Below are 27919 nucleotides of genomic sequence, written 5' to 3'. Positions count from 1 at the left end.
AATGGCTCAGTATATTTTCCAAGGTTGTTTCTGGGAACCTGCTCATCTTTCCTGTGCGCTAATGCTTGCTCGCTTTCTTCCTGAACACTAATGTTCTTTCCTGAGGTCATTAGTAAGTCCTGTGCAGACATCTCTCTTCCAAAAGAACACTAGCTGACTGATTTAATCTGCACCCACATTTCAAAGAACCAGCATAAAGGTACTGCCCAGAGAATATGAAATATTTAATACTCTATATGTATTATCTGGCAAGCCTTTGGTGTGAACTTCAGCAGGCATTGCTCCCAGGATCAACTCAGAGAGACCTACAAGAGAAAAATAAAGAAACTTAAGAATGAAAACATAATGATGTGCAACAAAAAAAAAGTTCTCCATTCCTGTGTGAAAAAGTCCTCAAAATGCTAGAAGTTACAGCTTTGCAGAGTGCAGAGCTCAGTATCTTTGAAATGCTTCTCCACTAGTTGAGACTGAAAGGGAAAAGGAAGCACAAAGACAAAACTGCAGGACTTTATTGTCCTTGAGGCATATTGCAGGAAGGGAGGATGATTATGAATCTGAGATGATTAAATACTAATGGCACAAACTTCACAAGTGATGAAACAGCCAAATAAATTACCAGCGCTTTAAACCAGACACATTTAGATTAACAATACTTCTATGAGACAGTTTGATAAATGCCTCGAATTTAGCAGCGCTGAGTTGTCCCTATTTCAGGGACCTTTGACTTTGGTCACCTGCTTATTAGTTGGACTGGATTGCTTCTATGAATTGTGAGATGTCATTCTCTGGATAACATTCGTTGTAAAAATACAGGGTCTTCTTTATGATTCTGTAGCACAGGGTTTCCCAGAAAATAAGAGCTCTAAGCTGCTGTTTCAACATGTCAGTATCAGTAGTATTCAAATTATCAAAGCCAGGTCTGCTTTGACAATTTCCAGGTTTAACACAAATTTCACTTCATCTAGACTTCGGGTCAAACATTTTGAATTCTTGTTACTATTCATCAAAACTTGATTGTTTTATTATGACAAAACTGAAAATCTTATTTAGTCTGAGTAGTAACTTATTCCATAGACAACAACATTGACTTCAGCATGATTACTTACAATGCAAGGCACTATTTATTTTAGCTATCCTGTCCTGATGTGCAAAAATAGGTATAACTTGGCACTAAATTACAGTGGTCCTTGCAAAGCAGAATTGTTCAGAGCAAGAGGCACTGAGCCATGAGGCAGTGGTTCAGGGACACCCATGCAACCCACAAACACTGCCTGCTGGACAGGCTTTGAAGCCCCAACTGTACATTTATATGCGGGGCAGACGAGACTCATCTATGCTAAGAGTTTTGCCAACAAGCATTTTTTGAATCTTGCCAGTCTTTACCATTTACTGAATAGTTTGTCAGCACTTGCTACCTCACCTTCTCTCCACAAACCAGTCTATAATTAGAAAAATTCTATAATTCACTCAGAAATTTCAAATCTAAAGTGAAATTTGACTGTAAAGGTTGGAAAGGTTGTTGAACTAATTTTGCTAGGAAATGTTTTTCATGATTCCTCCTTCTCTACAGAGAAAGATACGTGAGATAGTAGATATCAGATCTTACCAGACACTCATTTCAGATCTCTAATATTTCTCACTGGTAGAAGTTCCAGCTCTGCCTCTAGCACATCCCATCCTAACAACTGTCACACCACAATTCTTTTTGGTATTTTTCAGAAAGCATAAGTTTTAGAAATTTTCTAACAATAAAGTAACTATTTCTCTGCCCTTTGACTGATTTCACAGCAATGCCTTACTAGCCAACATACTGTTTAATAAAGGCTTCCTTTGTAAGGAAATTTATTTGACAGCATTCTAAGAAAAATTTGTAGGTTTTGCTGAGCACAAGTAAAAGCAAAATTGCTAGGGGTTTTGTTAAGAATCTTTGTAGCAATGCATCTGAAAAGAACTAGTAGAATTGTTTAGCTTGTGTTCTTCTTGTTTTATATATGCACATAATATTTCAAAGATTGACAGCATCATGACAGTCCAAATCACTGCATGATACCTATGCTACTGATACAGAAGCAGTGAATTGAATACTTTTCAGAGGTATTAGATAACCTGCTGTTTGCTTTTGAAAAGTCAGTTAGCCTGGTATTTGTATAAAAATTGAGCTTTAATGTGAAGAAAAAAAAAAACAGCACATGGCTTTGAACACTTCGTAGAAGAAATCTGTATATGACAGGCTTCCTGAATCTGATGACCTATTATACAAGCAAAACTGGACAACATGCTTGTGTTGGTGAACCCATCATCTATTCAACTCCCCCTCCTTCTAAATCTCTTCAAGTCTTAGTCTATACTCTGAGTCAGCAATTGGGTTGATATCCCGATCAAATAAATCCCTTTGATCTATATTTTGCTTTTTTACTGTTTCTTTAATCAAGGGTAAATAGAACAGTAAGCAGGTTCTCAGAAATGCATATTATGCTTCCAGTCTTCAGGGTTTTCTCATAATTGGTGATTTCAGATGTGGTTCTGACCACAATCTTGATTTTATCTTTAAACTGTTGCACTGCATGTCAATGTTTATGTAACATGACAGATCATCCCTATCTCCATCAACTGTGGAATATTGCAGTGCATAGTCTAATTAGCATTTCATTTCCATGGGAAAAACATAGTAAAATGGTGAATCTGTGTTGCTGTCAGAAAGAAATTGATGACCATTCATGCTCTTAGAAGAGAAGAGGGCAAAGCTAATTGGATATCCTGGTTGTTTTAGCTGAAGGCAAACTAAAGGCACAGCCTCACAGAGATCAGTGGAATAGGACAGCCATTGTGAGAGAAGAGTCTGGTATTCTTCATCTTTGGATTTTCTGCAGCTTTCTGGGGCTTTCTGGCTATTGAACCACACATTTTTTATACAGTAATTATGAATATTCAGTTAACACCAATTGCATAATTTTATCAATTGATTGTTAAACTGTGTGCCTTGAACTAAGCATCTTTATTAGAGGTGAATGTAGATTCCTAGTTTTAAAAACTTTAAATTTCACCTCAGGTTTTGGTTCTTTTTCTCAATATTTAGGTTTCTGTCTATTCTGAATATAAAGAACATTAACGTGACCTTTTCATTGCACTGTCTCTCCTTACTGGCAGCAGTTAAAAATCTCTTCGCTGCATAGACATTTTTTATAATCTCTTATCTTTTCTTGGATAAACAAGAACCACTTTGTCAGAACAAGGTGTTTTACAACATTGAAAACTGTTGTGGTTCTTTTCTTTTCCTTTCATCAATTTTTCAGCAGCTTTTTAAAGAATGAAAACAAAGTCTCCAACACAGCATTCTGATAATGGTATCTCTAATGTTATTTTCAGACACGACAATGCTTCTCTATTTTTCTTGATACTACTTAAGAATTATTTTAGCCTTCTAAGTGTCACTTCAGAGTCAGCTGTTTTCCTACTGTAGTGCCTCCTGACTTGCATCTTCCTAGGATGCAACCTCTCTTCCCGTTACAATAAGCACTATGTTTTTCTCCTAACTGAATGACATTGCATTTGGAAGAATTAAATTTTGTATCGGGATGCACCAAGTGGCAATTCAAAGGCTATATTTTGTTTCAGATTGACCTTCTGCATCTCATGAGCCTGAGCAGGTTGCAGTGGGATAGTTTGGCTACTGCCTAGCTCCAGCCTTCAGCCTGGAATCTGAGAAACCTGCACCAGCCTGTGAGACTGGGATATCATTATCAGGCATCTGCAAATTAGCCTGCCTACCACCATACAGGATCAAACATGTTACTAATTGTTTTTTAGCAATTGCCAACACCAATGACGAGTTTCCAGGAAACACTGAGAAAAAGCAAGAGAATGAAATAGAACACATCCCCTTGTAGTCACTTCCTGGTCATACCCCCAGCTTGATAGGAGTGACAGTGTTTTTCAGCACCTCCTTTTACTCCACCACCAGAGTGATTTTTGAAGCTGTCAGCAAATTATTTGTTGCAACAACAGCAGCAATGTATGTGGAAAACATAAAGCAAGTGTGCTGTAGAGCATTAAAAAAATGAACCAGGCACTGCATAGTCACAGTGTAAATAGTGGCAAAGATTTGTCACCAGTCTTCTTGGGTCATATTGGTGTGTAGTGGCACATTGTAACAGACGTGGCAGAGCACAGATCAGTGCTCTGATTCAGCTCATTTATGATGCAAACATACATTTGATGATTAGTAAAAAAAACCTACTGAAGTATTTTAGAGCTAATTTCAGAGCAAAATTCTTCCTCAGATACTTGTTGAATGCTATGGAAACTTACCTATGGAAAAGTAGGGAAGAAAAAATCCACTTGAAAGGTCACTGGGTCTGGGTGTCCCAGGACAGGGTCAAAAGCAGGTGCAGATGGAAAGAAAAACTCTTCTTTAACATCCCATCTAAAGTGAGTGTTCGTGGCCATATTTGCAGTGTGAAGAAAATGGACAGTAAATTCACTACAGCAAAAATGTCATCAAAATCATTCTGAAAGATGTGTGGATGTCTTTTGTCTACTATTAGCAGTGACTGAGATAGTGATGTCCTGTATCTATAATTAGAAAGTTTCAGTCAAGACAGGACAAATATGGACAAGAAGATAAACTCTACAAACCCCTAGCCCTTAATATTTGATCAGCCTGTACAGATGGTTATGCACTGCTCCTGCAGTATCTCTGCTCCTCTGGTAGGTAAATTTACTAAACATATGATGGATGACTAAAATAAATGGAAAACTGTTACTTCCAAAATATATCCTGTGTGGTGCTATTATAAATCTTTTCATAAAGTTCATGCTTCATTTACATCACAGTAAATAATTGGACTTTTATTCCAACATGATATGGAGAATCCCGCTTAAGCAGATAAGTGTGTAGCATGTTCATGACAGAATTATACCTGATCCAAGATCATGCTTGAACTTCCTATTTTCCAAGGAATAGTCACATCACCTGACTTGTAGTACAACACCACACTGCAAGAGGGCATTTCTTCCACCCAGACTTTCAAGTAGATTAACCACAATGTAATAGCTCTTTTTCCAAAAATTTGAGTCTTTAAAATATTTTTGAAGTGTCTATCACTTTATATTTCAAAAATATGGATAACATGGCTTTTAAAAGTGTACTGTATTGTAAGTGCCCATTAAGCTGCATCATCAGTTGTGGCAGTGTGCTCCCTGCCCAAGTTTAAGCAATAACCATCAGTGGCTGTCATGATGGCTGCATGAGGCATGGACTTTGGGGAGACAGATGGCAACACGGCAGCCAAGGACTGTCTTGCACAGTGACCCAAAAATCCTGCTGGTATGTAAATATGACTATAAGCCAATCATCTTACTCCAAAACTAGTGGGCAGCCCAGGGCCCATTGAGCTCTCCTGCATAGCAGTGGGCTGCATGCTAGGATCTCCCCTTGAGTAGGGACGCCTCCCAAGGTTACTCCTTGAGGTTGAGAGAATACTTCTGATGTAAGTGAATTAGGAATAACAGTGCTGAAACTTTGTAGTCTTAGCTAAGTGATATAAAGGATTGATTGTATGTATATAATCCCTAACCCGTTGACCAAGTCTGAGACTAAGTCTGGATCCAGCCACACCTGGACTTCTCTCTGAAAACAAGCTTAGAATGCAAGGGGGTCCATTCTGTATTTCATAACTCAATGGAAGGGTCTCCCTAACAGTTTTTTCTGACCCTGTCCTCTATGCAGTGAATACTCAAGTGTACCTTGCCGTTGAATTTTGTTAAACCACTGTTGCATTTACCATTGAACTTTGTTAACTCACTGGTTTATATCAGTAAAGTATATTGCTGCTTCTTTTTTGTGAGTGAAGTGCATCACTCTCTTTCTGCAACGATGTTTCTGGCAGTTTAGGAATGTTGTATTGTTGTGGTATATTTGGTTGGTAATGGAAGCTTTCACACAGTTACCCACTTTACTAAATGGATTTTTATTTTTATTGTCAGAGAAGACATGAATCTGAAACAGTCAGCTATGATAAAAGGCAAATATCAAAGAGTTTTCCACCAAAATAGGGAATAAACCTCTTAACACCAATGTAGCATTAAGAAGCAGGCTTTCTCTTTAATGTGGTGCTAGAAGCATGGGGGATCATTCCACCTAACACGGATACATTAAAACAAAAGTTCATCCTTTATATACCTTAAAGACATGAATATTCATACATTTTCCAAGAAATCTCCACCTTTCCACCTATCTCCTACATTTACATAATGCTGGCGTTGAAAAACTACCCTACATATGCATAGGGGTCTTGGGTGGTTGTCGGTGGTTGTTTGGGGACTTAGTCCTCTACTCTTTTTTCTCTTTTATGGCCACAAGTCTTTTGAGGACAATTTCCTCTCCTTGGATGTTTCCCAAATCTGTTGTCTGATGTGGAGGTTTGACCTCAGGTGAAAGCACCTCCCCCTCCCCCCTCTGGTAAGACAGGGAAGGGACAAGAGAAGAGAATTCGTGGGTTGAATAACAAGAAAGAATTTACTAAATATAACAACAGAAGAGTAACAACAGTGAATTCAAAAGAAAACAGGTAAAATGCAGCAGTGGCTTATCGACCGCAGCAACCGCCCCACCAGCAGCAATCCCGCCCCATGAGCAGACCGCGTGCCACCCCCTGGGTAGGACAGCACACCAGGATTAAATACTCCCATGAAAATTAACCCCATCCGGTAGAAACCAGGACATCTGGCCAAGTTGTTCATTCTTATTGTGTCAGGTGCACCCGCGCAACGGGAGCAGAGGTTCCTGGCTGCTGAGGTGCTGCAGCTCGGGGCTGCCTTTGCTCTCGGGGCCTCGCGGTAGTTGGGGCCTTTGGTCAGTGGGAGCCGCCGTTGACCACAGGTCAGATCGGGCCTGGGCATCAGTGGAGTCCCTGGGGCCATTCTGAGCTCGGCCCCTGGAGCAGCAGCTGCGGTGAGGACTCTCCCCTTGGGTCAGGACGCTGCCCAAGGAAACTCCTCGAGGGGCCTTGGGTCGGGACGCTGCCCTGAGCAGGTCCGCGAGGCTGAGAGCCCTCACTTGTCAGGTGAGTGATGAAGTGTTTTGAGTTGCCATTAAGCCCCAGGGAGTGGGGCTCTGTTCTGCATTTTGGGTTGCTGTTAAACTCTAGGAAGTTGTTCTGTCCTCCTCTCACAGACATTCAAACCTGTAATTTACAGAGAGCTGGTTAATTCTGTTAATAACAAATTTTTATTTTTTGGTGGTTGGTTGTTTATTTGAGAGCCTCTGTAATACTTACCTGTCTTGTTTGAGCAATTCTGCCAGAATATATCTATTCTCAAGGCTAGGATGTCTTCTCCGTAAACTTTAATCACTCAGGCCTTGTTAAACACAAAGTTAAACGTTGTTTGTCAAAAGAATTTCTCAACAAGATGAGCCTTGTGGTTTGACCTATCCACATCTTGCATCTGATCAATACAAATGTAGCCACATTAATGTTTTATGAAGAGATGCTGGAGTTGTTCCACAGAAATTATATTTAGCTACTTTTTGTTTAATATATTTACAGGTTTTTCCCAATTTCTCTACAATATAATCTACAACTGTTTGGTAAATGGTCTGGGTGAAGAGTTTTCAAGCAATCCCTCCCTTTCACATATTTGCAGTCCTTTATTTATACTGAAGGAATGATTATTTTACTCATATTTATTCTGTTTTCTGACTGAAAGATCGAGATTTCAAGCAGGAAGTGAGATAAATGAACTCATCTAGCTCATATGTTGTCATCATGCTGTCATTTTTACAAATGAGAAAAATATCCAGACTTACACAATGTTTGAAATGTTGTATCAGCTCAGTTATAATTGTTAGAACTCAAGAAGATGACCAATATGGTTTCAAAGGACTCCTCTCTCACATGGTGACAGTTACCTATGTCTTTCTCTGTGATATGCAGTGCTAAAAACTAGATTAAATGGATCTGATAAAGGTTCTTGTGATTTTGACATTGTTGTCTTCCTTGTTATATTTTTATAGGGTATATGACTTCATTGCCCATTCATCTGATCTTTAGATAAAGCTGCAGTGACATTGGAACTTTCTAATTAAATCATTGGTATCTGCTTACTTGGCAGTGTCACATATGCAGCTGATTTAGAAGCTGCAGAAACTTGCAGACTTTTCTGTGAATACCAGATAGTTACCAAAATACACATGACTGAGTTAGTTGGCCCATGAATCATAGGAAATCAGTGTGTCATTTTTATTTATGGAAATAGTCTTATTTTTACCTAGTCCAGGAAATATATCTGAAACAGTGATAGCTCTGATTCTTGTAGATCAGCATTTTTACGAAGAAATTATAAATGTAATAAATTTTTGTTTGCAGAGACGAAATATTAACAAAAGTGAGCATGTCTGTAGCTGAATTTTTTAGCAAGGATATTTCCACTTAGTTCCCTAGGCATAGCTAGATTCTCACTGATCTGTATGCAATACTGTTACATCTGACTTCAAATGGAAATGGCAAGAATTTCAAGTAAGGAATAAAAGCCTGTTCACCTCCTTTATAGCTTTCATAACCATTTAGTTGGGTGACCTAAAAAACGTTTAAGTACAGATTATGTGGGGTAGAGCAAGACAGAAAGAGGTAAAGCATCCTAGTAGTCACAGTTACATGACACAGAATCCAAACAGTCCTGCAGCTGGATCCAGCTTTGAGTACTACTGAACTTTCAGTAAACAAGAAAACAAATAAAAACCATTCTCATTTAATCAGAAATTATGCTCCCATGCAATGCCTCCTACCAAGCCATTGAAAGACTTCATTACTTCTTTTCCCAGCCTTTCAAATTACTCTTGCTACGTCAAGCTCACGTTCCACTCCTGTAAAATTTTGCACTTAACAGCTGCAAACACTTCAAGCAAACTGAAAACAATTTGATTAGGAAAGAACTGTACAACACATGAAACAGGTCTCAGATTTCTACTAGTTTCTGCTACTGGCAACATTTGTATGAGAACAGATTTGTTTGTTTGTTTTGTGAACATCACACAACTAATTTTTGCTGAAATGCTGGAGTTTCTCACAATTCAATGAGGTCCAAGCCATGCTTCCAGCACATAGCTGCAGCAAGGCGGAGCAGGCTGGAATCTGGACCCAAATCTGGATCTGAGGCATGTGTTTTGGCCTTGTCTCCAGTTCTCATCTCTCCATCAGAGTATTATAAATAATGGATAGTCATCCCCAAATCTAGCAAACTGGGATGTACATTCCTTTTGAAATAATAGGGTTAACTGGAGTTATTTAACCTGTGCCTGACAAAGAGACAGACCCTCTCCGTTTTTTCTGACAATTTGTCTGTAATCTAACCTGCCATGTAGATATTACTTTGACAGGTCCAGCATGCAAAATATGGCTTATATAAAGTGCAAAGTACAATTTACTCTGGTTACTTCCATATTTGGATGAAAAATTCTTAATTTACCTTTGTCCACCTTTCAAAAAATTTCATATTTTCCTTGAACTGCATTCAGTCATCCCAGCTGGGAAGCAGGGATCTGAATGGTATGAATGGAAATCACAAGCTAAATTAGGAAAATTCCATCTGGAAAATCATAATATTTAGGATTACAAAGCTAAATACTTTTGTTTGGCTAATCCAGGACATTTTTTAATACACATGGATTGTTTACACTAGCATCCTATGGCCAGAAGCTGATCCTCCTTAATTGAGTATCCCTTTGCCTCCAGAAGTGGATTTGCCTGAACGGAGACTGTGATAAATTGTCTAAGGGAAGAGTTGTTATATTCAGTTTCCAGGCAGTGCAACAGAGGAATAAAGAGCCTAAGCTTGTTAAGACTTCTGAAATTGTGTAAATTACTAGCACATTTAGGAAGACTCAGATACCCTGACATGTAATCCTTTGCTAGAACATATGCATAGTATGAAACATTAGTTTTCATCTGAAAATGAAAAGTGTCACTAAATAATATTGTCAAATCTGAGAAGCTCTGGGGATTAGGTCTGGGTTTTTACACTCCTCTAGATCTTTTCCATGTAAGTATTTATTCCCTGAGTAAGCAACTGTCTACCCATATGATGTCCCCTGGGCTCACAGTGCTCACCTATAAACACAGATTATTTAGCCTTATTGTCTCTTCAGCATCACTGAGTAATTTCACACAAGCGATAGAGGATTTCCCCATCCAGAAGCATCCATAATTTGGCAGCTCCTTCTCCAGCCCTTGCTGCTATGTGAGTAGGGCCAGACCAATACCCCATCACTGGGGAGGCAGGAGTGAGACAGCAAAGACAAGTCAGAAAGGGACAGGAGTGCTCTGCTGTCCTCTGCACCAAGAGGAGAAACCATTTCTGGAAACCCTGAGGCAAAAGCTTTCCCTGCAGAGTGAACTGGGTAGTGATGAGTTGTTCAGTTTTGTTTCCCACCCCCAGATGGCATTTTATCAGTGGTTGTCTAGCAGTCCTGCATCTTCAGATATTAAAAGTGCAAAGCACTGAAAGGAGTGTGTGACAGACATGCTGCTGCAGTGATTAATGTGCTCATCCAGGCTGGTGGCTCATCACCCAGTCAATTAATCATTCTCCGGTATTTTGGAAGTCATTAAATTCCATACTATTTTCAATGTATTTCTACCATTAGGCAGGTTTTCCTTTGAAGTGTGATATCACCAATTCTGAGTTTCTTTCCCACCTCATTTTATCTCTTCACTGCCTGCTAAAATGTATTTCATTATGACTACTGCTGTGCCAGGTGGGTAATTTCATTTTGTCACTACAACCTCTCTAAGGACGCACTCTGGCAAATGTTAAGTATGTGGAGGACATTTTCTCCTTCATTTCAGCTGTAGTTCCTAGGAGTTTCTACTCCTGCACAAGAGGTCTAGCTCCAACAAGAGCTATTTCCATCCAGCTGTTGCGGGGAGAGAAGGAGTTGGTGACCAGCATCTTGCTATCCTGCCAGAGAAGGTGGAAGTTATTTACTTTATGCATGAGAGGAAACAGAGGCCTATGATTTGATCCCAAAAGAGCTCCAGCAAAAGGGAATTCACGTCCATTTCTCTATCTGACTGTTAAGGAGGTCATATGAAGGTGGTGGACTGAAGGACCCCTCAAAACACTAAGTGGACAAATGAGTTATAACAAAACTTGGTAATCTGACCTCCTAACTTTCAGATTTCCAGAGGACTTTTCACAGCTTTTCTCTCATCTCACTTTTCCTTTTCTAAGTTTCTGCATTTGGTGAGCTTCCTACAAAAAAATAAATCTTCAGCTTGGTTACTCTTATTAATGATGTCAGGCAGGGAATTTTGCAACCAGAGACTCTGTACTAGAAAAGGTTTTCAGCAGATTTGGTAAGAAACATGAGGCAACAAGCTCTATTTTGGGAAGGAAAATGATCGATCGCTACCTCTGCACAAAGAGAAACAGAAGGTTACTTATTTAAGTGAAGGCTATGAATAAAATAAGCACTTCACTTTAGCTGAGTAACCTAGAAATGGGAAAAAACAAAATACAGTACAGGGTCATAAAAGCTGGATTTAGCAAGAAGCAACCAGGGCAAACATCATCCCAAGGACAGGCCTTGGGAACAGCATACTTCATCTGCAGGTGAGATAAAATGGGGAAGACTCCTACCTCATCCTCTGCACAGAACCCCACCAGTCTTATGTAAACTTTAAATTAAAATACACATGGGTATGCACACAAATGCATGCATGCAAATGTATATGGTGAGTACATCCAGCATTCTGCCTTGTAATGCACTGGTAACTGGAATGCAAAGCAGAAGGAAAAGCACACTATCTCTCTTGTTGATTCATATTTTGCTCTCATCTGTCACTGATGTGAATGACTGAAGAAGTGGGACAATGAAGTTTAGGCTTGTAGTCTTAATCTCACTGTATTCTGAACAATAACATTTTCATTGTGTTCAGCATCAGAGAACCTGTCCTTTTAATTACAAAGAACTGAATTCAAACAGCGGTATCTTGCCCTTGGAATGAGTAGTTGTTCAAATGACTAGATTGTAAAAATTAAGTTAATACTTCATAAAAGTATGTCATGATTTAGAGTCAAAATGCTAATCAAAATTTCTTACAGCTTGAAGTTAGTCTTTTTTCTCTTGTGATGAAGGTAAATTGTTAGTTCACCATTTGTGTTAAGGAGTTTAGCAATGCACAGGGCTATCTTCAGCACAGCTAGCTGGAACTCATCCCAAAATTTGAAATACTCATTTCCTAACACTTAACAAGCTCAGCATCAGGCACAGCAGTGCAAGTATAATGTTTTAATCCACAAAATAGTAAACTACAGATAAAGATAGGAAGTGCTTTGATCTGATCATTAGATGCCTAGTTGTCTTCAACCTTAAGTACCATGAAAAATGCAACAACTCCCTGAAGAATCATCACAGGATTCTGGTAACAAAAAAAAAGTGCTATTCAAGTGGAAGAAGGGATACTTCACCCAAAACATCATGGAAGGTTTGAACCCAAATGTTCAAAGAATATTAAAGTGGTTTAGAAAGAATAGGGAGAGAGTTTGCCATACAAAAGCACACAAAAAAGCTTTGACTCATATCTAGAAGTTTAAAGACTGAGAGACAACCTGATTGATGCCTGCATCTAGCCTAGAAGAGTGAAGGGAAAAGAGCAGGAAGGTGAAGGTCTCTTAAGAACAAAGACAAATGCATTGATTATTAATAACTTTGGGCAGGAATTAGAAAGTTCCTGAACACCTGAGTACTGAGGTTCTAAACGCACCTTCCGACAGGACCAAAAGGCAGAAAAAAACCCCTTGCCAGTTTTAATATAGACCCTGAGAAATTAATCAATGAGATTGATGTTGCCATCCTATGTTTGTCAGGGTCTGGACTAGATAGCAAAGACCAAATCTGGGTTTGTAAAACCTAAACCAGCCTTTCCTTTTGCTGCACTATTCACACTTCTGGCACATAAGGGTGCAAAGCAGACTTTTAATTTTTAGGGCAATATTTTGAAAACTTCATCTTATTTGTCCAAGTGTGGTTTCCCCGCACAGAACCATGTTTTCAGAAAGGCTGATTATGTCAAGTTTCACTTGAAGACAGTTCAGAGCAGCTGCATGGCAGTGCACACAGGCTTGCCTTGCACTGACCCCTAGTGAAATAGCAACGTGGCAGCAGATTTGGTGTAGGTCACAGCCTACCTATATTGTACCTACCCTGTGGCTACTACAGCCAGCTGTTTAGAATGTGCTAGTTCATTTTGTAAAAGTGTCTCCTTTTTTCATGCTAGAGAGGTTTTTAGCGAAAGTGGTATACACTGTATCTGGAGAAAAGGAACATAATTACTGTGAAAAACTATGCAATACATACAGATGTGCTGTCCGGACTGATTTGTATACAAATGCAAAGTAGTGGATAATAATGGCAGGAAACAAAGAAGCAGGAAGTCAGTAAAATTGAAATAAAGAGATACAGCTGTGGACTGCATTCACATTAAATTGCTTCATTTGGACCCATTATTTACATTACTTCATGTGCACAGGAACTTAGAACTAATGACCCACAGTTTTCTTGCAGGCCTGAGCAGCAGCCATCATGAGAGGAAGGCTCTCATAATTAGTCAGTGTCTTAACATAAGACTGTTTATATTCACCAAAGGTAGCTCTGAATAGAAGAAACCCACAGAAAGGAATGGATTTCTGCTGCTGTTGTTATTATCCCAATTTGTGTGTGTTTGTAATAATCCTGTGTTTACATCCATCATAGCTTTCCAGGGGAGGGAAAGGTGCAAGATTACCTCTCCTAGCACCTTCATTTTTAGACCACCTGAATAGGGATGTATCTGAGAGCAGATGGTCCCCACAAGAATACCCCTTGATGAGAAGTTGGCAAGACATTGCTGGAAACATGACTGTATTACACACATGCTTGAAAATACTTGTTACCTCTCTAAGACATTCCTGTAGAATTTCTTGGTGCGAAGGAAGCATCCAGAAGCATTACATGAGAAAAAGTACATACATCCTTAAAAATATAGAGACTGTCCAAGGGCCTCCATTGAGATACAATTCACTGCTGCCACGAGTGGGGTAATTACAGTTGCAGGCCTGGTCAGTAAGCTCTCCTTGGAGTTCAGGGTATCCTGGGTAGCCCAAACCTGTTGACTTTGCAGAGCTTTAGTACAGTAGCTCCAAAGCTACTAGAAATGAACAGGATTGGAGTGTGTAGTTTCTAAAATTACTTTTGTGATTATCACACTGTTGTGCTAATAATCAGCACATCACTTGGGGGGAAAAAAAGTAAAAACAAAAATCAAAATCCACCAAACAGAAAACTCACAACTTCAAAAAAATCACATAAAAGAATCAGAGTAATGTATTTCTGTTTGAAGGGAACTTGAGAGAGTCATATATGAAGATATGGAAGTTCACGACTAAAATAAAGTTTAAGCTTTTCTGTATTTTACTTGTAGTTCCCACCCTTGGTCACATAGTCACCTGCAGGTAGAAACGAAGGTGACATTGACTTGTTTTAAAAGTACATGGATAAGATTTGAATAAGAAGCCAGCTTCTGGCTAGCTTAAGCTGGTGCTTATTCCAGTTCCTTTTGAAGTCATTGCAAATCTTTCTGTTGACTTGAACAGAAGACGAATCAGACTCCTCAGCACTGAAGTGAATCACAGATTAAAACAGAAATATTTGTATGACTTGTATGAAAACCTTATGTTAAAATGAGTCACCTGTGGGTAGTGGGGTGCTGAGGTACTGCTGAGGAAGCACCATTTCTGTCTGAGAAGTGGTTGGACTGACTTCGTGGATTTCCTAAATTACATTCACCTGGACTCATTCCTTCAGTGGTTAGCTGTAGGTTCATCAGAGACACAATCTGCAGTATTACTATTCACATAATTAAATGAGGATCTGACTTTGATTTTCATCTGAAGCTCCTTGGAAGAGTCAAAAATCTGTTCATCACATCTTGGAATCCCTGTAGGGGAGAAGCAAAAGTTACACTATCAGACATAGTCAAACATGCGAAGCAAAGTGTCCCAGTGCTTATTGAGAAAGTGCAGAATTGCTGGAAATACAAACAGGGGCTTGTGCTTTTTCGTTCACAAGTATTCTAACATGGCAGAACGAATAAGGCTGACTTTGTGTCCTGACAGCATCTTTGGGTTGCCCCACATCCTGCTGTGGGAGTCTGTTCATGGCCACTTCAGTGGGAAGGGCCATGGAGCATCTCAACAGTCAATGCCCTTGAAACGATACATGATGATATACTCTATGCCCCGGTAATAACAATAAATAAATAATACCGTGACTTCAGAAGAAATATTTTGAAGGTTGATAAAGTAACAATAGAATCACAGCTAAAATACATTCGAATACTAAGAAGCGCAAACAGTTAAGGTTATCACTGCAATAATGTGCAAAATTAAGACTTCTAGGTTCTATTTTGCAGAATATTCAGCAATTTTTCAGAATTTTTTATTGCTCAGAGCTTAGCTTCTGTGACTGCTGTATCAGCTATGGGCACTCACTTTTCCTCTCACCACAGCTGTGTGAGGGCAGGCAAACAGAAACAAGGATCAAGATAGAAAGCACCTGTGGAAAAAAAAGGCCATGTTGAATATCAGAGTGCATCAGGTAGGACTGAATCTAATTCCCCAGGAAGTCACATAGTATATCTATCTTCTCTGAAACCATTTTGAGAAAGACTTTTTTATTGTTTATGAAAGTCTGTAATCAGCAGGTTGTAAGGAATCATTGAGGGGTCTAAGAAACCATATATATACTTCAGCCTTAGATCTCCCAGGATCAACTCTACCTGAGTCTATAACTAGGTGTACCACCAAGATCTTTAAAAGTTCCACAGGTTTTAGGGCATTAGAGAGTCCTAGACAAAAGCTCATCAAATTCAGCTTGTCTGAAAACATCTGACTTAAGGACATAAAACCACAGAACTGTAGAAAAAAAATAGGACAGATGGACCACTTGCAATCTAGTACCTAGACCTAGGTGCTAGAATCTAGTACAATATCTTGTCCAGAACAGGACTCAGAGTTTGGTCAGACTGCTCATGATCTTGCCCTTACAGTTGTTTAGTCCCCCAAAACAGGGATTACTCAACCACTCTGGGTAACCTCTTATGGTAATTATTTTTTTCCTTATGTGCAATTACAATTCCTCATATTTAATCTCTTGGCCCTTGGGGCTTATTTTCTTACTGTGCCCCCTGAGAAGAATCTGGCTCTATCTCATCTATAACACTGTAGTTAGATCCTCCCTTTTCCTTTTCTTCTCCAGGTTAAACACACTCAATTCCCACTCAAACGTCCTTTACTCCAACTCCCTAAACATCTTCAATGCCCTCCACTAGGTCAATCTCTCTCCAACACTCCAATGTTGAAATCTTTCCCTTTGTCAGTGAATCAGTATAACCACTTGATTGCATGCTAAAAAGACATTAAACAGTTCAGCCTTAACATAATTTATTTACAGCTATCTTCCTTTAATAAGTAGTAAAGAATTTTTTCTGTTTTGTTTTTCTTTTTGATGCCAATATCCTTCTACACCATTTCTTGTGGCAGCTGGTGTCCCTTCTAGATGAATCATTCTATTAGCTGATTTTTATGTTTGCCTTTATATGCTTTTGTGCTCATCCTTAATTTGAAAACCAGTTTCCACCTTCTAGATACTGTTTTTAAGTCATTGACTGCATCTGAATTATTCTTTTACTGCATTTCCTATATTTTTTCCATAATCAAAAAGAATTTGTGCCCTTGCCAATACGACTTTAGAGGGCTGCCAGGTTCTTTTAACTACATTTTCCCCTTCAATCATCTTCCCAAAAGATTTTACAAAGCAATAAGCTGAGTTAATTGCAGTTCTCTACTTGAAATCTGTGGTTTTATTAACAGTTATTCTGCATTCCTACTATAAGGAATGCGACTAAATAAACATATGCTGATGCCCACACCCTGAAAAATTTAAGACCAAAAGTCAGTCCATCGGTATAAAAAAATAAAAGCACCTTAATTTAAACAAACAGGTAATCAAGTCAAAACATAAAGTGAGTCCTACTTACCTCACTCACTAGCATCTTGGTCCTTTATTTGTACTGATAAACAACAAGAGGCTGCAAGCTGTGATTAAGGCAACCTAAAAAGACAAGTAAAAGGTAGGCAGTGAAGATTTATTGTTCTTAACAGAGAAAACTGAGGCACGGAGTTATAGAAGTAATCTGCACAAATAGTGCAGACTATTTTTTTGCAATAGTCAACACAGAACTGACAATCAGGAATTCCCTGAATTGTATTCTCAGATACTTATTTGATATCTTCTGTTGTTTGAGGAAATCACTGTCATTAATTTAAATGAAATTTTGGCACTAAAATATCTTTAAAGTCTCTGGTGTCAGAATACTAAAAATCAGGTAGGCATCCATTTGGAAAGTGCCAAGAGGATTTGAAAGGGCAGAAGACAACAGTGCTTAGATTCTGAAAACAAGGAAATACCAACAATAATATACTTCAATTATGCATGTGTATGTGTATTAAAAATACCTCTGTGTTGCCTACAGAAACAGTCAGTGTTATAAACTGTGATGGATTTTTCTAAACCTACTTCCTTTGTCTATCAAAAAAAAATTATCATTGACTGAAGAAAACCAAGAAGTTACTAGGAAATCATACCATTAAAAAAGAAAGTACAGATACTTTAGAACAGAAATGAAATATTCTAATAAAAATATACTTAAAGCATAAAAGATTCAAGGCTGAAATTTAGTAAATAGATTTACTATAAGAATAAGCTTCAGGTTTGGAATTAGAATGATCTGAAAACATTGAACCCATTAAACATGACCTTTAAGCTCCAGTTTCGTGTGTGGGAGTGTGAGGTTAATGAAATAGCTGAAAGATCATATTTGTAAGAAATCTGCCTGCTGGTGGAAGTAATGTTAGTCTAGCCAATGCTGTTAACATTCTCCACAGTCAGTGGACTCTGAGGTCTGACATGTTATTTACTTGATGAAGTGTTTTATTCTTGAGCCCCATTTTTTGTATTTCCTTTGTTTTCTTCATGTTTTCCATGATTTCAAGTGCAAGAATAAGTAGGTGACCTTTTGGCTAGGCCAAAACTGTGCATCCAAATCCTGGAGAGCATTCAGACTGAGAGAAGAACTTGGTGCTTCAAGTTCTTCCCTACACTTTGGGGTCTGGTTCTGTTTGTACCTGAACTGTAAGACTGGTATTAAACTTGCTATATTTGTGTACATAAAAAAAAAAAAAAAAAAAGTTTATGCTTTCTTTCAGTGTGTCATATAGATAATCTTTGCTCTGTAGTTTTTAGATTTAATTCTTGCTGGCAAATAAGCCTCTGGCTTCCAAGTCCAACAAGTAATTTGCTTCACTAGATAAGTTGTATGGTTAAACAGCACCCCCAAAAAAGGAAGAGGGGTGAAATACCAAAGTCATCAAAGAAAAAATTAAAATCTTATTGTGAAGATTGATACAGGAGTGGATGATTCAGATTGGTTTTCAAAATATTTCCTCAATAGCATTCACTTATATATTATTGCCTCTGACAGGAGAACAGGTAAGCCAGGGGTCCAATTAGGTTTTTTCCTTACATCAAACACTCCCAAAATGCCAGAAGGAGGAGGAAGACACATTATTCTGTGCTCACTGCATCCCTGCTGTACAGGTCCTTTACTGGGCAGTGACATGTTGTCTACAGTCCCAACCTGAGCCCTGTAAATCATCCCATCCCAGCTGAGGCCTGGGAGTGAATTGCCTTCTTTGCTCAGTGGACCTCCAGGCTCTGTAGTGTATCCTGTATCCTCCAAGCTTGCTGGCTTGTTTGTTTGCTTCTTTTCCCAAAGTGGAGAGCATCTTTTCCTTTCTGCCTCACTCAGAAAGCAACAAGCACACACAAACTGGGAGTCTTCCCCTCCATCACCCAGGAGACCTCTGCTATGGGGACATATGCTGTGATGAACAATATATAACATGCAGACATGCACATCAGACATCACTATCTGAGACATCGTAGAAGAGCAAGCAAGTAATACCAAGTATTTTACTGATTTTAGGGGCTTTACTGATTTAACTGTCACTCTATCAGAACAAAGATTATTGGGAGTAGTTGACAAAGACATACTATATACAGAGTACCTTCTCGATATTTAGGACAGTGTAAAGGTCTCATTTCCCTTTCTTTCTCTGTCTTGTATCTTACTGTTGTCTTATACATCATAATCTCTTTTTAGCAGGAACTTTTTGATGTGCCATTCACCCCCAGTGCTTTTTTACACACACAGAAATACATTAAAAGAACATTAAAGATATGCCAAAGACTTAAGACTGTCAGCATTAAAATCGATTGTGTGGTTTTAATTTGGTCTCTCGTGTATACATGCTATGATGCAGCTGTTAATATTTTCCACAGAACCTCTGACTCCATCAAGTCACAGGATGGACAGAGCTTACCAAATGAGAAGCTATACGATAGCTCATTTGTCCTCATTTATGGCATATAATTAAAATTCAGTTTTAATGCAAAAATATCGATTTTCTCATGACCATTTCTAGAATTTTCATCATTGCAGTGATTCCCTTGCACAAACATTCACAGACTTAGTGTTTGTAAGACAAAAAGACTGTTACTGGGATTTTTCCATAGGGTGATGAAAACTTGGGGAATCAGATCTCTTAAAGCATAGACTGAGTTGCTGCCTAGATGACAAAAGAAGTTTTGCATCTTCAGTTGGATTGGATGACACACTAAACAGCTCTTCTGATGAATTCTTATACCCTACATGGCTGCTTCCATAAATATGTGACCACTGATATTGGTTATCTTGAACTACACACCAAACATCTCCATCCTATGTGACCATTAGTGCAGCTGCAGGGACAGTTTCTCCTAACTATCTATGAGTAATTTATCCACGTTTGAGTTTGACTTTCATCAGTTCTGTAGAAGGAACTGCCTAGGAGAGTCTCAGTGATGGGCAGACTCTCAACCTAGGATAGTCATCGGCACACTGAAGCACACAGGTGCCCATTTAGGCACAGCAAGAGCAGTCTGGGGAAAATATCCAGGATCATCCAAAATTGCCACCTGGAGAGTTCCTGTGACAATTATTCAAATGCTTCATCATGAATGTGGTTACTAGTTCAGTCAATCAGCTGGCATCAGGATGGCTTATTTTTTTCATTCTGGTCTATTGTTTCAGATACGCAGATGAGCTGGGGACTGTACAGCAAATTAATGGTTTCAGGTTTCTGGGTGTGCACAAGGCACAGCCTTGATACTCAGCTCCAGCAGCTCCACCACTATTATTCATCTATGCATCTCACTTCTATCTTAAGCCTCACAGCTCAGGTCACAACTCACAAATATTACTTGCTTTCTCTTCTGTGTTAGAAAGGTGTGTTTTGGTGGGCAGAGTCTCTCCTCATTACTGCTGCCCCATTTTCTGCAGGTTATCCTTGTCCCATGCCAGTCCTTGATTTAACTATTTTACCTCATTCTGCTTATATATTCCCCTGCTCTGATTCCTTCCCTTCAGATTGTCCCAGTCTGGGTATGTAAGGTGCTCATACCAATCTACATCTGTTTGCATTACCACTCCAAATCTGTTTTTCAGGGATCTTCTTTGCAGCTCCCAACTTCCTTTTATTCAAGTATTTCTTTCTAGTTTTTCCCTAGAGTCACCAGGTTCACCTGAGACTAAGGACGGGTTGTTTTACCCCCTCCTCTGTCTGAATCTAGCCTTTTTGTCTGTCAGTGCATGGTCAGTGCATTTCCTTAGCTCTTCATTGGATTTTTGACTCCTACCTCCCAATTCCATTGCCAATTTTCATCTCTCGCTCATAGTGTTTGTCTTTGAACCTCCTGCACCTTCTTAAGCTCCTGACAGGGACTGCTATTGCCAAGATCTTTATCCTAATCTACTCCCTCTGCCATCCAGACATTTCCAGAATTTTTCTCGTTTTTAGTCAAATCTCTCTCTCCTTCCTACTGAGGGGGTCAAGCAGCAGGAGAAGCACGGTGCATTCATGGAGGAGAGGCTCCCGCACGCTCCCAGGAGATCCAAGCAGCACCAACACATTAGTTGTGCTCAGCCCATGCAGCTGCAGTGGAGACATACACAGATCGGAGCTGCAGCATCAGTATCCACTGTTGAGAGCATGTCAAAGGCCTGTAAATTTGCCAAATTTAGGCAGTTTCTCTCAGGGATAGTGCAAGGCTCATCCTTGATAGAAGAATTGAACCTGACCAGCTTTTCAGCCTGTGTGCCAAGATTCAGATCACCTTATTAAAAAGGTATCAAAGTTTCTTACTGCAGCTAAAATCTGCCCCTCCCTCCCTTCCTATCATTCTCAGAAGCTGAAAAAAAAAAAAAAAAAAAAAAGCTAATGTTAAAATTTATAAACAAAATCAAATATTCTGTCCCCAGCAGCTGGTAAGGAAGGTTCAGCCTTCACAGTCTTAGTCTGGCAAAGTTAAAAGAAAATGAAAACAGAGACCTGCAATAGGAAGTGTCAAGAAATGCGAATTATGGGCAGACCTACTGATGCCTCCTGCACGAAAGAAACAATTGGCCTAGATTTCTGCTCAGTTTTGCTTTATGCTGTTTTTTTAGCACTTTTCATTATGGCCAAAACTCACAGATGCAGAAAAACTTGCTTTGTACAGCTATCCATATGCTTCTATCAAGAAAGAGGGCAGTGGAGCTGGGAAGGAGCTGATACTGTAAAGTAACACTAACTGTTGGATACAGTAGAAATAAAGAAAAACAGTTGTACAGCATGCAGCATAGAGGTCTAAAGGAAGGTGAGTAAAATACTACCTTTTCTTTCTATTGTCTCTATGTTCATGCTGTGCTGTTACCTTAAGACTGAGTCACCCATTTGCTCCAGGCAGGCCTATTGTCTCTTAGTACAATTCATTGCCTGTGAAATGCAGGTGCTATTTGTAGAGCAGTAGGGACTTTAATTCTGCTATGGATTTTATAACAGCTTGTAACAGGGATAAATTTAGATGACTACTTTGTCATCCATTTCCTATCTCTCTCCTTTATTTTTTTTCTCTTCGTGATAGAAGTTTTCCACCTTTAAGATAGGACTTGCTGCTACCACAGCCATTGAGCTAAACTTGCTAAATCCAGGCATAAATAAAAATCCTCCCCTCCTTGCTCTTATTTCCCAGAAACATCTTTCCTTCTCAAATCTTCCCACATTGTTTTTTTCTTTCTTCCCTTCCTCAAGCATCCCCAGCTGCCAAAAAAACCTCGTGCCTTTTAACATCTTTGAAATCTCTTTGCAGTCATTTCCACTGAGGTCCCACTGGTGCCCACTCTGCTCACATGGTACTTTCAATCAGTGAGCAAATTCTCCAGCTGTGCTGTTTAGAATGATACAAAACAAGCTGATTAGTAACAGCAGCAACAGGAGTAATTAAAAAAGAAACAAGAAATAATTAAAAAAAAAGACAACTCCTTGAACACAGAGTTTTCTGTTAACATTTAACCCTTCTTTCTTTTAGGAAGAAAATCAACATTTTAAAATTAAATGTTTGACTACAAACTTCTGGTGAATCCAAAATTCATCTTCTATGTACAAAGCACTAGAAAAGAATACCAGTTACTGGATCTATTACATCCAAACAGCAGACACATGTGTGATGCTACCATTAATGTATAATTTTTTTATATTTTTTTTTTTAGATTTCTGTAGCCTTTTTTGAAGACAATGGCTTATTGCATGGAAGATATTGAGTAATCAATCTTTATTTATAAAGCTGTTTTCATGCATAGTACATCTTAAAGGACTGTAAAATAAAACTAAGATAAAAATATCAGTGGTAGATAAAACAGAAATAACTTTATTAAGCAAATGTTTCCAGAAGAGTGAAGCCCATATAAATTATGAAAACAACATTTGATCAAACAGAGATTGTTGTTAAACTTTAATTTAAATGCATGAGCAGATGTGGCTGACCTAAAGTCATTGGAAACAGTAACACCAAAAAAGCCAGTCTCCAAAATGTGGAGTATGAGATCAGAATTTTTTGCCATTTTCAGTGAGCCTGATTAAATTCCCTCAATTTGAAATCAAAACCAAGGGAATTAAATGAAAATATTTCTATGACGAACAGTGAGATTTGAACTGGGCGTTAAATGAAGTGGACTGTTAGGAGAAATGATATAAAATCTCATCCAGAATATATAGAAAGAAGACCTTGTAAAAACTGTATTCATTCTTTCCAGATACTAAAGATTTAATGTCTGGGTTCCTTATGATCACATATTTATTTCTGAAGATGCTCTGCACCATATTAACAACATATATTTGCTATACTTTCTGAGAGGAAAAGTAAAAGGAGTGACTGAATGCAGTGATACATGAAATGCAATATGCCCTTCAGGGGCAGGGTGCTCTTATTTCAGAAAATAAAGGTAGACACGCAAGAACGAATTGAAATGTGGCTGAAGCAATGGGGAAATCTGAGGTCCTAGATCCTGAAACCTTGATTTTTTTCAATGTTTTTAACCAGGAAAGTCTAAATTAAAAAACATGAACTGTGCTTTAGAGAGGGGCAGCTACCTTCCAGTTGAGTGCTCTAGTCAAAGGGTTTGACCCTCTTTCTCCCTCCTTTCCTTTTGTCTCTCTGTAATTATGTATTTCGCACTGCTTTGTATGCAGCATCAAACACCAAACACAAGAAAGCCTGACTGCCTTTTAGTTATCACCCCCTCGTTGAATTTTGAACAGAGCTCAAATCCTTGCAGGCCAACTGTTTCCCAAAACCACTTCCCCTCCTCTCTTGCCAGGTCTTTTAGATATATCTACAGTGCTAAATGGAAGAGGTCTGGGATGCACACTTGAGCCTTTAGCCATGATTATCCATACCAGCTAGCTGCTAGCATGTTCCATGGCACCTTTTGACCAAGACAAAATTTATCAGGTTCAGAGTTAAGATGATCCAGATGTGGCTTCCAATAGTCGAAATAAATGAAACCGCTTTTTTTTTTTTTCCTCCAAGAAAAAAAAAATATATTAGCCAAATAAATGCATGTTGTGACACACTATGTGTTCTTTGAAACAAACAGTTGTTCAGGGACATTTTACTTAGTAGTACAGACATAGACAAAATCCCTCCATTATCACAGTTTAACAGAAATAGACCCTGGCTTCCTAATCCAATTTCTCAATTCCAGCTTCATAGAGCTACTGAATCTTACACAAGTATCTCAGTCCATATCGAGACAGGATTTTACATATACCCATATTCCTGGGGCTTCCTCTTGGGAATTACAATCCAGACATTTAATTTCTCTTATTTAGCATGTAGGACACCTGGGAACTTACTCCTGCATTTTGAACCCCACTCCCTAAAGAGATGAGCAGCAAACCTCAGGTTTTATATTGCCAAACTTTCTGAAATGCCCACATTCCTTTTTTAATTCTCAGCCAACGTATGCTGCTAGCTAAGCCTGAGTACTTGTAGCTTTGCTTCATTTCTCATCTGCTGTCATTCCTCCTCTTCTAGGTTAATTCCTTCCACCTCTCATTTCACATGCTAGTAGAAGCAGAATATCATCAGGCAGACATCACTGAGTATTTGTTTTTATCTCTTCACTTTGGCTGGTTGCTGTTAACAAAATCCTCTCAGGTTAATTTGAGAAGTGTCCTTTTACATCACCTTTATGCTATCATACTCTGAAATGAACTGTAAGAGAGGACTAAATAAATTCAGACAAGCTTCTCCCCCCCCACCCCCCCACCCCCAACAGATCATGTAACTGCTTGTTTGGCTTGGGGTAATATATACAAAACACCCCAAGAAGTAATTACATAACAGAAAAAGAAGGACATATTCTGAAATCATCTGTTAAGGACAGGGAAAATGTGGAGCTGCTTGGCCTACTTAGTGGGTGTGTATTTCTGCATGTGGGAGCTGAGAAATGATAGGAGCAGGAGGTTAGATATGACAGCCCTACCCCTATCCTGAGCTGACTATCCAGCCTGAGTTGCCAGTTTGGAAACAGACCCCCCCCCTGCTTGTTAAGGCTGAGCTACCGGCTGTGCTTTCAGGGGTATGTATTGGTACTTGGCCAAATTAAATCACACCTTCTTTTCTTGCACCAAGTCTTCTTGCTCTACAGATCACCTTGCAAAGAAGGCCTGTCATTTTCAGCAGTTGCCTGTCTTCATCTTTGTGCCAACTGCTAATTTTGTCTGTGAGGACTTTTAAGATTTCTTTGAAGGCCCACAGGACCACACATAGGTCACTGATGATTCCTTATTTGCAACTCTGGTTGCAAAAGCTGCAGTCTCATTTACCAAATGTTTAACCTTTTAAATCTGTTTCAGTAGCAGTAATATGGGAAACTTTTCACTGATCTCAAAACACTTCATAAAGAAGGTCATCTTTTGTTCTTTTTCTTTACAGACACTTGCCCAAGGTGACCTAAAAGGACAGTGACAGAACTGGGGAAAAATACAGATCTCCTGAGTTCTCCATCTTCTAGGCATTCTCCAGGAAAGGAAGAAATTAAGAAAAGCTGAGAGATCTTTAATCTCTACTTGAAAAGTCACTTAGAGACATGCAAAAGAAGCTGTATTTTAATAATGCCAGGGAAGGGTAAAGGCTCTGGTTATAAATGATGCTTTTTTTCAGAACCACAGAGCTATGACTCAGGCCTGTTACTATACAGCCGTTGAAAATGTTTCAGGTTTATGAGCTAGAGCTGAGACTACTTGCTGTTCAGAATAACATTTATTTTTCAGCTGAAATATTTTGCAGACGCATAGGTAAAAATCTATGCAGAAACTTTATATCTTCATACTTTGATGATACGTAAAGGGCATTAGAGATATTTTATGTGTTCAGTTAGATGCAGTCCAGAATGGCAATAGGTCCCTTAAGCATATAACATTAATGCAAATTATACAGTCCTTTCTGGAAATGCATCCTGTGGACTATAGCCAGATAACTAAAAACTTGTCATATGAGCAGCATAGAGTTCCAGTCAAAGGGCTTCTCACCCAAATGCTCCCTTTATTCTTCATAATAATTATCTCCCCCAGTCCTGAATGTGGTGTTGTCTCCAGTGTATTGCTAGTCATTGGAACAAAGTTCTTGAGTGGAGGAAGAGGGGTGGAACTGAGGAGGAAGAAATCCACAAAGAAGAAATGGGGACTCTGGACCATCTGTTGTTAAAAGGGAAGACAGATAAATTGAGGTTTATGCAGGATAATTTTAAGCCCCATCTCTAAATTGCGCTTGATTCTTTGTATTGTTAAGAAAAGACTTGTCCTCCTGCATGCAGTCAACAACCTTAATTTATTTTGGGGATTACACTGTTTCAGAATTGCTAAGTGACTCATAGTCAGCAGATGATGGAAATTGCATCAGTCCATGCTCTCCTCAAAACAGTGAAGTCACTGCTCCAATTTCTCACACCATTATAAAATACCTGAACTGTAATTAGGACTTGGGCTTGAAGAGTTCTCATATGACTGGAAAAAGATAGATTTTATAATATTTCATGTAACGCTGGACATCATTTTATCACTCTTACTACAAAAATACTGGTTTATGTCAGTCTGTCACCGCTGAAGCACAAGAAATCTTGGAACATACAAATATTTGCATGAATACTAAAATACTCTAGTCTATTCTTTGTTTTCTTTCCAATAATAGGGTTAGTTACTCTACATTTTATTGATTGATGGATTTTTTTAATCAGTTCAAAACAATGAAGTTTATTTCTTTCCTATTTGTGATTTTTGGAGCAATGGTAGCCTCTGGTCACTTCCCTGTACAATCTACTGTGTATCCTGGGAATATGTTGAGACCACTACAGACACACATAATTTCAAAATACCTCAGGGATGCTCTCTGTACACCCAATGCAGTCCTTTGTACGGCTCAGATATTTCCTCCAACAGGGCAGCCAGACTACAACAGATTAGAAATGGCAGCTCCAAATTGTTCAACAGAGATGTTCCCCTGTGTTAAAGGAAAACCATTGTCAGTCTCTGAAGATTTCAAACCCACTCTGAGCCACCAGAAGGATGACAAAGAGGCTTGTTATAGAGATGAATTCCTGTACTGACTTAAGAGCACAATGCATTAATATGCAAGTTGCTTTACATGATGAAAACCACAAAAGATTTCTTCTCTGATTTCATTATCCTACAAACCAAGTGCTAATACTTATATCTTAGCAAAAGTTAGCGTTTCTGAAATAGGAACCTTATGAATGATACTCAGTTAATTCAAGTATATAGGAATACATAAACTGTGCATATATGCATATATGCATGTGTGCATGTATGTGCTCTGTGATTAAGAGTTGAAAATTGCCAAGCAAATTCTATTCACTAAACTCGAATTGACCAAATGCATGCAGCATTTTTGAGTGCCAAGTAAGGCTAATTACAATACTCAGCTGGTCTCCAACAAATGAGTGATTTTAACTGTTTGTTTTTCAGCTGCCAGATGGAGGGAAACACATTAGTCTGTACCATGCATCTAGGGATAAGAAAAATCTCTAAAAATTCAGATTGATTGTTTCTGACAAGAACATTTTGTACCTCCAAACCATGTATGTTTGTAATTCCAACTTTCAACTAAAGAAACAATTGTTCATCTCGCCAGCACACTCCTAAGGTAAAGCTACATAATATCCATTTTCCAAAAGGATGCACTGGACCAGAGATTTTAACTGATTGAATTCTAGGTCACACTACCCTGTACTTAACTGGTGGTATATAAGAGTCTCTGAGGTTTGCCTTAACTCTACAAATAGTCCTGATGATTTTCACTGATACATGGATGGGCAATATGGTATGAATAAAGTACTGATGGCTCCATGTGGGATTTGAGAAATACTCACAGTTTGGGCAGATC

The 27919-nt window shown here is 38.8% G+C and overlaps 1 long non-coding RNA gene across 2 annotated transcripts in view; it reads right to left on the bottom strand.

Moving 5' to 3' along the window:
* Positions 1-6068: 6068 nt before the first annotated feature.
* The window catches only part of LOC141958654 (uncharacterized), a 56274-nt gene continuing 34423 nt past the window's right edge, over positions 6069-27919 (bottom strand). Inside the window, exons 2-6 of one of the 2 annotated variants that reach the window (XR_012633301.1) lie at positions 26892-27016; positions 17076-17149; positions 15529-15592; positions 14728-14975; positions 6069-7184 (exon numbers count right to left, since the gene is read on the bottom strand). This is a non-coding gene — a long non-coding RNA (uncharacterized LOC141958654). The remainder of the gene's footprint in view (positions 7185-14727; positions 14976-15528; positions 15593-17075; positions 17150-26891; positions 27017-27919) is intronic. The other variant, XR_012633300.1, reaches the window with a different exon arrangement.

The sequence above is a fragment of the Athene noctua genome, chromosome 3 (assembly GCF_965140245.1).
Source record: "Athene noctua chromosome 3, bAthNoc1.hap1.1, whole genome shotgun sequence".
Lineage (NCBI taxonomy): Eukaryota > Metazoa > Chordata > Aves > Strigiformes > Strigidae > Athene > Athene noctua.
This window is presented reverse-complemented; position numbering and strand designations above follow the sequence as displayed.